Here is a 16,918-nt window from a genome sequence, read left to right as displayed (position 1 = left end):
GCTAATTGGTTTATATAACTCTCACCTCTTTCCAATCTACACTCCTCATTGTAGCCAGAAATATTTTCTTCAGAATATAAAACTGATGCAGTAACTGACTGCACAGCCCACCAAAAACAAAAATCCCCACCTTTCTCACTAGTCCTAGGAAAAAGGCATATTTCTTGACATGGCCAAAAAGGCTTTCATGGTGATGGCCACTGATTACATCTCCAGACTCAAGAAGTTCATCTTTTCTCCTGGTGTCTCCATCCACCATGGCCTTCCTACAGTCTCTGACACTGCTCATGTTCTCTCCTGCTACAGGGCTTTTCCAAGTATCCTGCTGTCTGTCCGTGGTCAGTTGACACCTGTGCATCATATGTAGATCTCATTTTCCAGAACCTTGTATCTGTCCTTTATAGCACTTGGAACAGTTTCCATTTCCTATTTATTTATTTCTGCCTATCTTTCCCACGAGAGCACAGGCCAAATGCAGGTAATATCTGATGCAATTTAACAGTGTCTAGTACATAGGATGTCACCAACAAAGACAAATTTATTGAAAGTCCGGGTGTTTGAAATGAGCCTGAAAATAAGCACTGATAGAAGTTCAGTGAGAAAAACACTCCCACAGTTTAGAGTTTTAAAACCCTAAAGATAAGCACAGAGTTGGGATGGGTCACAAGAGCATGGAGAGTTTTGAATGAACTTATGAAATTAAAGTAGGGAGGCTTCCTTTCTCTTTCAGAGTCAGTAATGGGTGGGTGGGAATGATAGGAATTTTTAAAGGGAAAATTTCACCTGGGCAGAAACAATTGGTTTTATCATCTAAGAAATAATGCTAAGATATGAAGATAGTATTTTCCAACTCTATTCTTGCCAATTTTGCCACTGTATATATTGAGCAAAAGCCACTGAGAAGGGAGGAAGTGAGGCCCTGGGCCAGAGACACACTGGGGAGGCAAAGGAGAGAAAAAATTTCAAAAATGTTTACATCTCTGGATTGTGGATGTTGTGCTGCGTATGGCTTTTTATATTCTAGCTTCTAAAATCCATGTCATCAAATGCAATATACTCGTCTCTGCTTCCATATGGGGACAGAATTCTAGCAACTGTATCAGGATCTCGATAAATAGGCACAACTAAAATGTTGCATAAGTTGTTTTTCCTCAGTTACATTCTAAATACAGCACCCCATCCCCCCCCAATCATAAAACACAAATTTTTGTAAATTTGAATCGTATCAGTTATGAATGCACTTTGGCAATTTTGAGAGTCAAAACATTCCACATTGAAATAAGAAATGCCATCTGATTTCGATTTAACACAAAGGAGAAGAAACACATTCCATTTAAGAATGACAAATAAAGCTGTCAATGTGATCCATTTATAGCCCCTCAGAGAATGCCACAAATCCACATAATGTTCTGAGACGCCAGTTATTGTATTTGCTCTTTCAAAGAGAGAAGGCTTAGAAGTCCTGAATGTACTCCTACCCAAGGGAAGGAAGGTTAGCTGGAATTAACTAGCGTTAGTCAACATCCTAGCATGCCTCTTTAATGGGAGAAAGAGAGCTTCAGGTGTTCTATTAAAGGTACGTAACAATGGAAGGGTGGGCCAGTGGAGAGGGGGTGAGGCAGAAATAGGGGCTGTCAGCAAATGAGAAGCCCAGCTGTCTTCATCACTCCCTTCACCTTCCCCGACCCCTGCCTGGCTTAATGAGACCTCTTTCCAAAGGTCCACTGCTGACAAATCTTAGGGTAAGCCATAAAATCTTAATTATAAACAGCCAAAGGGCTAGTAATTTTTGAGCATTTTTAAGTGGGTTACTTTAGGCTCAAGGACAAGGGCATGTGCCCAAAACAAAACTCTAGAATTCCCTCCTTATTCCTTATTCTTATACGCAAGCCTCCTTCTCTTAAGAAATACTTTCCTATTAAATATATATGCAGATATTCATGTATAAGTATACATAAAATACGACCCTCTGCGAGGCATAACTGATTTTCTTGCTCCTTTGCATTGGCTGATAAAAAACTGAGAATAAAATTTGTTACTATCTTCTAGCAAAAGTGTTGAATTTCATGGCATAAATTCAGAGTATGAATCTCTCTCCTGGCCCTATCTTACGTTCTTAGCCTTATTTTTTTTTTTCTTTGACTCATTTTTTTTCTTACCTATTTGGAATATATTTTATATTGCTGTACAGTATATATTTTTATTAGCCTTTCTCTGTAAGCCTGAAATCCTTTCCAGCACATAAATAAAATAAAACATATAACATTTATAGATATTCTTTTTTTTCTGATGGAGGCTTGCAAAATTTTCCAAAGGCAACATATAATTGATTGCCATAAAAGTATTAAGATACTGGTATTCATAACAATTTTTGGGGTAATATTTAGCTCCACGGTCCAATTAGATTTTCTGAATATTTATACACACACTCTTAGAGCTGAGATTCTTAGCTGGAGATCCATGAATGCAAAGCATATGAATTGGGCATATAAAGTTTTATTAAGGAAGAATTCCAAAATTTTAATTCTGAAAGGTGAACATGACCCCTCAAATTAAAAATTACTGCTTTGCCATAGAATAACTCTAAAAGGCTACATCTTGGTCTTTATTCCTTCAATGAATTGGCACAGTATTTGTTGAGTACCTTTTATGTGCTTGGCACTGTATAGATACTGAGAAGACATCAGTAAACATGTAGGCTTGACCTCTAACCTCTGGGTGCTGCTAATCCCGTGGGGATGAGGGCAGACCATAAAAAATTATGAAATAGTCAGATAATAATAGGCCATAATAAAGCAAACAAAGTGACACAATAGAAGGTGAGTGTGATTTGGTGGTGAGGGAAGAAATCTCTGAGGAGGTGACATCTTAGCTGGGCCAACCAACATCTGAGGGAACAACCTTCCAGAGAGAGACAACAGCTAATGCAAAGACCCCAGGGAACACGCAGGCTTGTTAAAACTCACACCTCTTCCAAAAAATGTAAATAGTAGATCTCCAAATTCATATTTTCAACACTTCGGTCTTGAAATATCTGCATGATCTTTTCCCTTGTCTCATTTTCTTTTTTTTTTAAGTTTGATTTTCAAATGTGAGAGAAAGATACTTAAGAAAAAATGCAATGCACTTTATTATATATTGAATTCATCCAATCTGTCTTTGAGTCTCCCGTCATTAACACACCGTGGGAGACATTCCCAAGAGGCTTAGTACAGACCAAATAAAAAATAACTGCCATCCATGTAACCATAATGTATCTTAAGCCAACCCTACATTGTTCTGTATCATAGGTTTATGAGCCAAGTAAATTCTAGGTTCCAGATGCTTTAATGCACAGTTTGAAACCCAAAGCTCTTTAGAAAGGCACCAATCACCCTGTTAAAGTTGAAAATGGATGAGTAGGAAAAAGGAACATGTCATGAAAATAGGGGCTAAAAATTCTTTGAACTAAGAACGTTGTACTCTATGGCTTGCAAAATACTATAAACAGCCCCGGTTGCATAAATCAACAAATTAAGATGTAACCAAAGATCATAAATAGCTCCCATATTATTCATTTCTTTCCAGAATGAAATTCTGTACCCGTATATTAAAGAAATAATATCCCAATAGGATGATTATGATACTGAGGTCACAGAAATCTGTGCTGGGAAATTCATACTTGCTGGGAAGTACTTACTGTGTACCAGACTCCTCAGTGAGGGAGGGATTATTATTAGTTCTGTTTTATTAGTAGAGAGACACTGAGGTTTAGAAAAGCAAAGTGAGTGGCCTGAGTCACAAAGATAGATGGAGGAGCCACCAGAGGTTGGAATCTAAGCAGTTTTACTTCAGAACACCCAAGGTTGCCACCTCCAGCTCTATCACTTCAAGGAAGCCTCGCTGCTTGGTAAATTATCTCTGACACACTTATCACCTCTTGCTGTTTTAAAAGGCTGTTGGAAACAACCATCCTGTGCTTATTAATTTCACTATTCGCCAAAGACAGGTGGCAAATTTGCTATTATGATTAACATGTACCATTAAAGAAAAAGTTTTCCTGGCTTTTGATCAGAGTAAATTATTTGGATTATCCATAATATTCTGTCTTAGGAGAAATCATGAAGGACCGAATACGCTTATTTTAAAATTCTCTTAAAAGTCCAAACATTATTTTTCTCACTTGTTTCTGCCCTCATTGCTTTTGTTAATGAAACTTCAACTTGGAAAAGGGAGACCTTGAAGCTAGATCCAAATCTAGAAACCAAATAATTTTCCTCTTTTTTTCACTTCCCCAAACGTTTCGTGCAGGTCGCTGGGAGACTCATCTCTTTGGAATAATACTGGGGAAGGCAGTAGCACATCGTCATACTTAGGTATCATTAATTGAATATTTATGCCCTCTCACACACTGTGCAAAACACCGTACAACTTCATTTTCTCCCCACAACAATCCCATTAGTAGTTTCTATTATTATTCCCAGTTTGCAACTCAGGACATAAGGACTCACACAAGTTGCCCACATATCAAAGGCCTTCCAGCTTGTCAATGGAAGATCTTGCACCAGACCAGATGACTCTTGAGCTTAGGCTTCCCAGGATGTTCCCAGACTGTTTCCCTTTCTTTGATCATCTTCTCTCCCCTAACTGACACATGAGTGAAGGCACTCTTTTTCCTGACATGGGAAGTTTAAACTCTTTAGAATTTAAGGCTTTCCATCCAGATTTTTTTTTTTAATTTGTCCAACCTAATTTCTCAGGAGTCTGCCCGAGTATAGGGAACCTGACACCTCTCAAAGCTCAGATGTTTCCCCATCCACACTCCAGTTAAATTCTTCTGCTCTTAAAGGCCCAGTTCAAATCCGCTTTTTCAAGTCACCTTGCAAACCTCCCCAGCCCAGAATAAGTACCCTGAGGAATCTGCCTCTGCTGTTTCCCATGGCAGATGACCCTGCTGTCCCCAAGAGCTTCAGCAGCCTGGAGCCCGTGGAGTGGTAGGGGAGATCTGTTGCAATGCACCACTGGGCATTTTTCTCAGGAGCATGTCCAAAGCTGTTATTAGTTTCTTAAAGCTTACCCACCACCCAGCATTCATGCATTAAATGCAAATGTTCCCTGAGCGGGATTGCCAGCTTTAGCAAATAAAAGTATTATTTGGGACATATATAAGTATATGAAACATATTCATACTAAAACATGACTTCCTGTGCATCTGAAATTAAAATTTAACCAGGCATACTGTACTTGATCTGCATACCTGTCCCGAAGGTAAGCCGCTAGAGAGAAATGGACTTTATTATTTCTTCACAGAACTTTCACACTCAACACTTATGGGTAGTTACTGATTTATTTTTGTGGTTTAGCAGAAACATTTTGGGACACTCTTGATTTGCGGCAATATCAAATCCAATAGCTATGTCACCATGATATATACGGCTTTTGCTACAAGGAAACAGATGCCCATTATACCTAGCAAACCAATTTTGATCCTCTCTGCTATTTGCTGGATTCAAACAGATTGAATTCATCCCCAAATATCATTGTTTTTTAAAGAAAAAAATGCTCTCAAAAGGAATCTGGGAAAATTAAAAACATACAAAAATTATTACTGGCCCTCGAAGTGAGGTCTTCAGACCATTTGATTGAAGAAAATCACTAACGGTATTGTTAGAAAATGCAGTTGTCAGGGTGCAATTTCAGATCTATTAATTCATAACTGTGCAGAAGGGCTCCAAGCAATCTGTGATTTTAAAAGCCTTTCAGCTGATTTTTATGTCCTCTAAAGTTTAAGAACTGCTTGTTTATGAGATGTAATACTCCAGCAAGAATTGCTCTCTATGCTAAAAAAGAAAAGTTATCATTTTAGTCCTTAAAGATAAGCCACCAACATTCTGGAGTTCAAAATATCAATCATCTTTTAAATGCGTCTTGAATCTATCAATCTAGTGTTAAATGCTTGGTACTGTAAATTTTCCATTTGGAGCTTCCAAGCATTTAAAGAGAATTGGTAAACTAATGAGAGATATTAAAAGGCTACTTGATGAACCATTAAGATAGTAAATGAGTCACTGAAGAGGCCAGAAGAAATTTAAAAATAGACTCTCCATAGTAGGATGTCTTGATGCTGCTTCAAAGGATTGGTCTGGGAAAGTAAGACTCTTGGAGTTTCTGAAGGAAATCATCATTTTCCAAAGCTCCTTACCTGTGTTTACTGAGTGGTCCTTAGGATTTTTGATCTCTTGGTGAAAAGAATGTTGATTTTTAATTTTATTTATTTATTTATTTTGTAGAGACAGAGTCTCACTTTATTACCCTTGGAAGAGTGCTGTGGAATCACACAGCTCACAGCAACCTCTGATTCCTGGGCTTAGGTGATTCTCATGCCTCAGCCTCCCCAGTAGCTGGGACCATAGGTGCCCGCCACAACGCCTGGCTATTTTTTTGTTGCAGTTTGGCCGGGGCTAGGTTTGAACCCGCCATCTTCGGTATATGGGGCTGGTGCCCTACCCAGTGAGCCCAGATACCACCTAAGAATGTTGATTTTTAAGTCATGAAGCTTACGTTCCACAATTTAGGGTCTATGATTTGGGGGGCTTAAGTTTCCTCATCAATAAAACCATCTCCAGACCCAAATTTCTGAGGTTCAGTTTTCTCTGTTCTAAAATGTAAGGGTTGTTACTCTGGGCAGTGTGTCCGTTTGGTCTGTGTGTCCGTGGTCTCAATTATTACACTTGGATGTCCATTCCTAATTCAGGCTCACTCTCTCAAACAGTGTAAGATCAGTGACGTTTCATTTAGGTTATTCCCAGGAAGGGAAGCTATATTAGCCATTCACACATTTTTTTTTTTTTTTACAAAATATTATTATTATTCACTCCAATATACTTATTGACCAATAGCTATGTGCCATTTGTCCCCATATTAGGCCCTGGAAATACAATAATGAAAAAAGTCACAGAAAGAGAGCTCTGGGCTTATGCAGCCTACATTTTGATGGGGAAGAAAATAAAAACAAAAACCATACATAAACTGAGATATAAATAAAATCACTTCGGTTTGTGATCAGTGCTGGGAGAGATCCCTAAGGGCTGAGACAGAGAGGACAGAAGAATGTCCAGGAAAAGCCTCTCAGAAGAAGTAAAATTTACTTAGATCTGAAGGAAGAAGAGAAGATGAATGGGAGGTGAGGGCTATGGGGCTGGAGAAAGGAGCAGGGGGTGATATTCTGGAATCCTGTGGAAGAAGTGGCTGATGTGCTTGGCCATCAAAATCCTGGAACAGTTTCCTCTATCCCTGAGAGATAACTTAATCTAAAACTAGAGAAAAGAAAACAGAGGCACAGAGAGTTTCAGGAACTTATCTAAGGTCAAACTGCCAGCCGGTTAATGAGAGAACTCTTCCACATACAATGTGAACTCTTCTTAGTCAGAGATTATCATGCATCAGGACACGCCAGCCTGTCTGGGGTCAATACCTGGCTCTTTTAAGCTGTTCCTCATGGGGCATGAGAGCTTTTTTGAGCCTCAGTTTCCTCTTGCTTGAAACGCAGATGTCTACTACATAAGATTATTACAGGGAAATAATGAGATATTGTGGCACAGTGCCTGATATGTCTCAGCTGCTTGATAAATGCAAGCTCTTTAGTTTTCACCTTGTGCCTTTTCACCTACAGCAACCTGTTGGAAAGTCCAAAGTAGGGCAGAGGTTAAGTTACTTGGCTAAAGGGGGAGTGGTGGCACAGGGAAAGTTCTGGAACCCTGGGCCGGAGCCTGTTTAGCAGTCATCCGTCTGGGAGTGGAGGACACGCAAAGAAAAGGCCCTGAATGTGGGAGTGTCATGGAAAAACATCAACTTCATGGTTTTGCTCACCGTTTAAATTGCTAGTGGTGAATATAGGATTGTCTTTAGAAAACAAACAAACAAAAAGACCACATATAAGAAATAGATTTTACCAGTAAACAGAAGAATGACACAAATTATTCAAAACACGCGAAGAGAAAAATGTTAACATGTCACTCACTCACCTGGGAGCCAGCTAATTATCTGCAGGATATTAAAATGATAGCTGGTGTTAAGGACTCTTAAAAACCAAGCCTATGATATGGGAAGAATCAATCATTTATCCACAGTAACAATAAAGAGTTTTTCTATCATCTGTGAACAAAACCACAGATTGAACTTCAGTCTTAAAATACCAAGAGACATATTTCATGGATTAAGGGGACAGCTATTGGCTGTCACACAAAATCTGCACGTCCTCCCTGTAGGCTTACCCCAAATGTTTCGGAATGTTTATGGTTCAGACACACATGAACCTGGGCTGAATATTTCTTAGTCTCAGAAGTTTACTGGGTCCCTTTCCCCCCAGCCATAAGGTAAATGCCATTCTGTATACAGCTTTTGGAAATGCTGCTCACTTTATGATTCTCTGCCCATGCTGCCTTATGGGAGAAATTTCCTTTCAAAGTTTCATAGGATGCGAATGGAACTCATTATTTTCCTCCAAACTCATTGTTTAATTGACAGGAAACATGCATCTAAATCATCTTGTATGCATGGCAGAAGCAGCTACATAAATTTAACAATGGGTGGATTATTACTATTTAGCATATTTATGGAATTTTAGATTCAGGAAGCATTTTACAAATCTTTTATTAGCTAATCCTTACACTTCTGAGTCTGACAGGTGGTAAACAATGCCTTGGGTTTTAAATTGCCAATATGTGAAAACTTTAACGGGGGGAAATCTACAGCACTCCTCTTTGCTTCCAAGTGTGCCAAGGGCACATTTCTGATGCTGTTTTCTTCTCACCAGAGACAAGGCTAGATGCCCAGGAAGCAGAGTTGGACACACCTGAAACGCCAGTAATAAAAAGGGAATATACTGGGTTCTGTTCCAGGTCAGGTGAGACCGTCAGGGGACATCTCACCAGCAGCAAGATGCTGTGACAGAATTCTCCACACAGATACCTCCCAGTAACACAGCACATAAAAAGGCACATAAAGAAGCAGTCGATTTTCCTAAAACTATACAGTGAACTTAGTTTTAAATTTTAACTGTGTCACACCTGCTGCACTATTCGAACAACACCAGATATCAATTCTCTTAAAATACATGCATATATTAAAATAAATAAAAATTCAAACTAAGAGAGTTTATATCTCCATTTTTCTTTTCTTTTCTTTCTTTCTTTCTTTCTTTCTTTCTTTTTTTTTTTTTTTTTGAAAATTCACAAGTTTAAAACAAGTTCCCTTGAATACCAGCTCAAACTTACTAGGAGTTTCTCCGGCACCACAAGGTGTTGAGAGAGCAGGGCAAAGTAACTGTCCAAGAACCTAAGTTGAATTCTTAACCCAAACCTTTTTACAGCCCAGGGCTTTCAGAATGAACAAACCAAGAACAATCAATCCCGCATCACCTGATGGCCGGACAGGCGGAGCCACAGATGCTGTGCCTACTTCCTTCCAGAAGACCCCAGTGTTGTCACGTCCAGCCCAGATTCTTATCTCTTGCGACTGACACTGACTTTATCCCTCTAATCCCTCTGGCCACCCGCCTCCGCCCTGTGTGTGTGTGTGTGTGTGTGTGTGTGTGTGTGCGCGCGCGCCTGTGTCCTGGGGACGGTTTGGTTAGCAGGGTGCTGACAATACCCTAGGTATTCTGGAAGCAAGCACCCTATGGCACCCTGTGCTCTGCTAGAGCAGCAGGCAGCAGTCAGAAGGTCAGCATGAGGTAACCAGGTCGCCCCCCTTTCAAGGGTGCAAAGCAAAAGGACGCTTCAAGCCCTCGCGCCCCAGAGTCTGAGGGGTGGAGAATGGGCAGGGAGCCCGGTGGCCCCGCCCACCCCGCCCCCACCCCGCCCGCGCTACCTTGGGACAAGGCGGGTCCCCGGCGGCGGCTGTCTGTCCAGCCGGCTGCCCAGGCTGGCGCGCCGGCTTTGTAAAGCCGCTGGGGACAGCGTCCGGCCCCGCCCCGCCGACCCCGCCCTCTCTCGGTCGGCCACCTAGCTCCCGTCCCGGCCGCCGCCGCCCTGGAGGGCGGAGGTGCGGGCCCCTCCTAGTCCTCGTGCGGGGCGGGACAATCATCCCGCCGGCACCTGGGCCGCCTCCCCGCTCCTCAGAGCTGTCAGCGCCGGGCGCCTGGCCACTCTGCCCGACCCCCGAGCGCCTGCGGCCGGGTCTGTCTCCGCTTGGCCCCAGGGGCAGCCCAGGGCCAGGTAGGCGGCCCCACCACCCACCTTGGGACGCGCGGGGGCGCCAGAAGGGGACGACGCTTTCTACCAATGGAGGCCGAGTCTGGGGAAAGTTTCAGGCAGTGACAAGGGTCAGCCTGTTCTTGTAGGGGCCTTCTCTAGCCGAGAGATGGAAACTCCGGCGATTCCATCTGCGGGTCTGCTGACATCACAAACCTCACATCGCTTGGTGTCATCTCACGGAGTTTACACAAAGACTTTCCGTCATTGTTGCAGCCTCTGCACCTTTGCCCTTTAAAGCCCCAGGCTAGTGACATTTTAGCGAAAGGCCTTAAGGAACTGAATTTTAAAACCAAACAATTATTAGAAACCGCCACATTTGAGTGTGGTCATTTCTGAGTAATCCAGACGTTCCAATGACCCAGAACGTGCACCTCCTCATCTCCAGAACTTTCGGTCTTTTCGATCTCATTTTTCTTTTCCTTTGTGATGTGATGAAGGGGTAACAATAAAATGCGACAAGATCAATCTGAAGGGCTTTTAACAGCTGGTATAAAAGTTTATGGGAGGTGCACACTGCAGTCATTGACAAATAAGACTAGAAATTTATCTGTAGACTTCACTTCAGTTTTACTGTTTCTGCTTCATCTTGAATAGCTAGAGATATCTATTATTTTTTAACAGAAATAATACTTTCCTAAGAATTATTAAGTACATTAAATGTGTAATATAGTTATGATGTCAGATGGGGTAGAACTATTGACAGAGAATGAAGGGAACTAAACGGGCTGACAGTATAGGAGACCCAATTCTCTGGCATAGTAAAATTGGTTTTGTCTTAAGAGTTTAAATAATCCAAGATAGATAATATAGAATCCATATAGTCCTAAGTGCTATTTAATGAAATTTTTTTTCAATATTTTTATTTTCTCCAACTATCCCTGTTACAATAAGGTATAATTTCAAGATTGCTCAAAGCTACCACCTCCATTCATTGTATTAAAGTATTTAATGGACTCTCAGCAAGTGGCTGGCAATGAGTTTGGTGCAGGTAAGGTGAAAGTGAACCAGATAGTTAAAGCCCTGCCCTCCAGCAGCTAACATTCTATTACCGGAGAGAAACTTACTAAAGACAAGTGCCTGTGAAAAGTTGTATGTAGAAGTATGGAATGCTGGCAGAGCACCCCCTCTAGGTGATTTGAGTTTTTTAGATTCTTTCTTAGTTTAAACCCGAGAATTATTTCAAGCTTGTAAAGATATCTTTTCTGTCATCTTTTCTTTCATATTCTATATCCAATACTTTAGGAAATTCTGGTGGCTTCATCTTGAGAAGGTATTCCAAATCCAACCTCCACCATTACCATTCCGTTGCAAACTAACATTTTTCACTTTGATTTTTAAAAAAAGCCTCTAAACTCTTCCTGCTCTCAGTCTCGCCTTTATGGTCTATTATCCATATAGCATTTACGGTGACTCTTTGACCAATATATAATATAATATATCATGTGTCATATAATTGTATGTGTATATATGTACACACACATATACAAACTCATGTCAATTCTCTGCTTGCAGAACCACCTAGTGGCTTCTTATTGCCTTCAGAATATGAAACAACCTTGACCCTGTCCTCCAAGGTCTTGCCTGCTTGCCACCTCACCTCTCTTACCTCCTTGTTTACCACTGTCCCCTCCCAAACCCTCCGGCAGCCTCTCTGGCCTTTCTGCTGCTCTTTCAACTTCATTCTCCTGCCACTTGGCCCTTGAGCTAGGACTCAGAGGCTTCCTCCTTAGTTACACCAGAGATCTACTCCCATGTTCTCCATCAGAGTCAATCCTGCCTTCCAGGAACAAACCCACTGTAAGGTAGTCCCCTATCTCAGTCCCCTTGCTCACTGTCTCCTTAATTTACTCTAATTTTCCTTTTAATAAACACATGAATGTATTTGAGTGCATGCATACATACACACACATATTTATTATCTGCTATTTTCTCTTTACATTGAGAATAGCAATGTTGTTATAGGGTCAGGTACATAGAAAGCACTCAATAAATATTCATTGAAAGAAAGCATATACATTGTTAGAGATGGCATGTTCGTTTTTCCCCAAGATTCATATGCTGAAGCTCTAGCCCCTAAATATGACTTTATTTGGAGATAGGACCTTGACAGTGGTAATTAAGGTCAACTGAGGTTGTAAGGGTAGAGCTCTGATCCAATAATATTAGTGTCCTTATAAGAGAGACACCAGGAAGCTCACTCACTCTCTCCATATAGCAATATACCAAGGAAAGGCCACGTGAGCAGGCAGTGAGAAGGTGGCCATCTATAAGCCAGGAAGAGAGCCCTCACCCGGAAGCAACTCAGTGAGCAGTTGACAGTAGACTTTGCAACCTCCATAACTGTGAGAAATAAATTTCTGTCTTGGAATTCACCTAGTCTATAGCATTTTGTTCTGTCAGCCCAAGCAGACTGCAACAAATAACAATGAATCTAGTATAACAGAAACAAGGAGTTTAGGTACAGTCTACACTTAGTATTACTAATGGTTTCAAGATGACTAGGGCAGTGGAATAATGTAATTGTGTAGCCTTTAACCAATAAACAACACTTGACACCACTTCCCAGTATAACTGAGACCTAAAAAGTAATTTTATCTTAACCTGAGACTAGAAAAAATATTCAAAATGAACAAATACCTTGTACAGCTTTTTTTGGGGGGGGGTGGGGAGCATTGTTTTTTTTTTTCTTTTAAAATTATGGATGGTTGAAGCTCAGAGTAGAAACAATGAAGGAAAAGGCATCTCTCCTAGATGGTTTTTTAATTTTATAATTAACACAAGGTCAGAGGAGACCTTGTAGATTATTTCCCCCCCCCCCAGGTTCTTAGAAATTAAGTCACCACTAAGTCTTTGCCAGCTACTGTTTTCTAATTAGAAATTTAACCCTAACAAAAAAAATTATTTTGTTAAGATGGTCCTAATGAAAAAAATAGTCAAAAATATATCAGTAAGACATTGGCAGGCAGAGTACTGTAAACTAGTTGGTGTGGATTTTTAGCTACTACTTAGCAGTAACATCTAATGGGTTGGTTGGAAGTTTTTAAGGAGAACTATGGACACCTAATTTCCTGATGCACTTAAAATAGAGTAAATAAAATAGTGAGCAGTGTATTGTAGAGATAATCTACAGATGGCCTTTCTATAGTTACAGCTTTTATTGTTCTTAAAATGTGTGTGTTCTTTATTCTTTTATGAGACAATAAAGATTCTCTTTTTCCCAAGTGCATGAAGGTTACCCTGCAGTGTAGTTGTTAATATACACTGAATATTTTTTCTTCTTACTTCAGGACATTCATTTTTTTTTTCTGGAAATCACCTTAGTTCTTGCATTTTCTCTCTACTTTTGAATTTCTGGCTCTAGACTCCAGATTTTAAGCCTATTAATTGTATTTCTTATGATTTTCCTGATAAGCTAGTTCATATGAGATTTTTTTTTTGGCCATAGAATAAAGAAAAAAATTGCTAAGTATCTCTAACTCTGATACTTTCCCCCATCCCAACCTTGAAAACTGCAATAGGGTGAGATATTTCTGAAAGGAATTTGTAAATTTGTTTTTCGTTCCTAAAAAAAACTTGTAAATTCTATCACCACATTCCCATGGATTGTGCAAAAGATTCATTGTCATTTTATTATTGAAGTCTCAGAGTTTGAAAATTTGTATTTTTACAGTACTAAGCCTGCTGGGTTTTATTACAAAAGAAAACATTGAATGGGGAAATGACATCTTCATAAAGTCTGTCCAGATGGATTTCATACATGTGGGCACCATATTTTTTCTTTCTGTAAAAGAAGATAAGTCTTTGATTATAAGGATTCTGTCTGTTTTGCTTTATCAATATGCAGTGCCTAATAAATTATTTTATGGCTGCAAGGTACTCATTTTCTACCTATCACATGCTTTGTGAGTAGAGACTGTAGACCTTGGAATTTATGGCAAGGGTTACTTAGAATTTTGAAACCATAACATTAGGGTGCCCATATGAGAAGGGGTATATGACCTTGAGAAGAGATCCAAGCCTCTGAGAGAGGACACTCACAAATATTATTAAATATTAGTAAATTAAAATCTGATCCATCATCTCCTGAATACTCAGTTATTTCCTGTGATAGAATTGGTTGCCAATGCTATAAAAAATCTGTTTCCTGGGTGGTGCCTATGGCTCAAAGGGGTAGGGCACCAGCCCCATATGCCAGAGGTGGTGGGTTCAAACCCAGCCTCAGCCAAAAAAAACTGCAAAAAAAAAAAAAAAATCTGTTTCCTTTTAGCCTCTTTGTGCTTTGGCCTTTTTACCTTATTCATGAGTCTCTTTCTAGCCCCTCTCTCCATATTCATTATTAAGTAATACATTATCTGCACTTTAAAAATTATGTTATAATCAGGTTACCTCCTTCTTTAAATGTGTCTCCCATTACAGTTTGAATTCTCTTAGCAAAGGTGACAAGGCCCTATAGGACTGGCTCTACCTATCTTTATCTTTTCTGAGAATCTTCCCTGGAGTCACTGAACTGGGTAACAGGTAACACTAGACAACTTCTCTCTCTCTCTTTCTTTCTTTCTTCCCTCCCTCCCTCCCTCCCTCCCTCCCTCTCTCTCCCTCTCTCTCTCTCTCTCTTTCTTTCTTTCTTTCTTTCTTTCCCTCTCTCTCTCCCCCTCCTTCATTTTCCTTCCCCCTCCCTTCCTTCCTCTTTCTCTCTTTCTTTTCCCCTCTCTCTCTTCTTTCTTTCTTTCTTGACAGAGTCTCACTCTGTTGCCCTGATAGAGTGCTGTGGTATCATAGTTCACAGCAACCTCAAAACGATCCTCTTGCCTTAGCCTCCCCCAAATGCTCACTCCTGACTCTGCACCTCTGAACTTGTAATTCCCTCAGTCTGAAATGTTCAGAACCCAGATTTTCTTTTTCTTTTTAAAAAATTTTCTCTATACATGTACATGTGTTTATTTGGTTTCCACTTTTTGCCTTCACAAAATTAAAGAGGCTTAAAATTTAATAACAATAACAATGTTTAAGATAAGGATTAGAAACAAAAACCTGGTAAAGAATGAATGAAGATAAATACATTTGGAAAAGAAATCAGATGATTGCTGCAATGAAATATTGAGCAATAATAATAATAGTGCAAAAAAAGTAACATTCACATTGTCATATAAAAGTATGTCTATCATAGAATGCTTTGACTCTGAGGTTCAGTATGGAGTCATTAGTTAACTTCTTTGTTTCCCAAAGTCTCAAAAAATAGAGAATATTTATTTTTATAAATAAAAATAGAAGATAATTTCAAAAAACAGATTATGCCAAATCTTGTAGACAATAGAGAAATAAGAAATACTTCAAAATCATTCTACTTCATCTGGATATACCTGATATTAAAATTGGAAAAAAATATATTATTATAAAGAGAAATTACAAATGTATTTCACTTATCAGGATGAAATATCCTAAACAACATATTAACAATTTGAGTTAAAAATTGTTGTTCAAATAATGTACTTTGGTCAAAATTAAATCCAATTTATGTGAGAATTAGTCATTCTTTTCTTTTCTTTTCTTTTCTTTTTCCTTTCCCTCACCCCCTCCTTCTTTCTCTGTCTGCTCTCCCTCTCCTCACCCCCACCGTGTCATTTATTGTCCTCATATCAAAGTTAAATACATAGCATTTATGCTTCTCCATTCCTGTGATGCTTCACTAAGAATAATGTGTTCCACCTCCCTCCAGGTTAATACAAATGCTTCAAAATCTCCATTTTTTAATGGCTGAATAGTATTCCATAGTAGACATATACCACAGCTTGTTAATCCATTCCTGGGTTGAGGGGCATTTAGGCTGTTTCCACATTTTAGTGATTAGAAATTGAGCTGCGATAAACAGTCTAGTACAAGTGTCTTTATAATAAAAGCTTTTTTTTTTTTTTTCCTTCTGGATAGATGCCCAGTAATGGGATTGCAGGATCAAACAGGAGGTCTAAGTTGAGTTCTTTGAGGTTTCTCCATACTTCCTTCCAAAAAGGTTATATTAGTTTGCAGTCTCATCAGCAGTGTAAAAGTGTTCCTTTCTCTCCACTTCTGTGCCAGCATCTGCAGTTTTGAGATTTTGTGATATAGGCCATTCTTGCTGGGGTTAGATGGTATCTCAGATGGTTTTAATTTGCATTTCTCTAATATTAGGGAGGATGAGCATTTTTTCATGTTTGAAATGCCATTTGTCTGTCTTTAGAGAAGGTTCTGTTCGTCTCTCTTCCCCATTGATGTATGGGATTGTTGGCTTTTTTCATGTGGATTAAGTTCTCTGTAGGTCCTAGTTATTGAGCTTTTGTCTGATTCAAAATATGCAAATGTTCTTTCCCATTGGGTAGGTTGTCTATTTGCTTTGGTTGTTGTCTCCTTAGCTGTACAGAAGCTTTTCAGTTTAATTAAATCCCATTTCTTTATTTTTGTTGTTGTTGCAATTGCCATGGCAGTCTTCTCCATAAAGTGTTTCCCCAGGCCAATATCTTCCAGTGTTTTTTCTATGCTTTCTTTGAGGATTTTTATTGTTTCATGCCTTGAATTTAAGTCCTTTATCCATCTTGAATCAATTTTTGTGAGTGGAGAAAGGTGTGGGTCCAAATTTAGTCTTTTATATGTGGATATCCAGTTCTCCTAGCACCATTTATTGAATAGGGAGTCTTTCCTCCAGTGTACAT

The 16,918-nt window shown here is 39.5% G+C and overlaps 1 protein-coding gene across 3 annotated transcripts in view; it reads right to left on the bottom strand.

Annotated features, from left to right (window-relative positions):
• The window catches only part of RHOBTB1 (Rho related BTB domain containing 1), a 125,051-nt gene extending 115,550 nt beyond the window's left edge, over positions 1–9,501 (bottom strand). For all 3 annotated transcript variants that reach the window (XM_023509532.1, XM_023509531.1, XM_023509534.1), the window contains exon 1: positions 9,399–9,501. The gene's annotated coding sequence lies outside the window, so the exon portion shown is untranslated. The remainder of the gene's footprint in view (positions 1–9,398) is intronic.
• Between the last annotated feature and the right edge of the window lie 7,417 nt (positions 9,502–16,918).

Source organism: Otolemur garnettii, unplaced genomic scaffold, assembly GCF_000181295.1.
Source record: "Otolemur garnettii isolate 467f Iridium unplaced genomic scaffold, OtoGar3 scaffold00008, whole genome shotgun sequence".
Taxonomy (NCBI): Eukaryota; Metazoa; Chordata; class Mammalia; order Primates; family Galagidae; genus Otolemur; species Otolemur garnettii.
The sequence above is the reverse complement of the archived record's forward strand: the minus strand, read 5'-3'. Positions and strand labels throughout refer to the sequence as shown.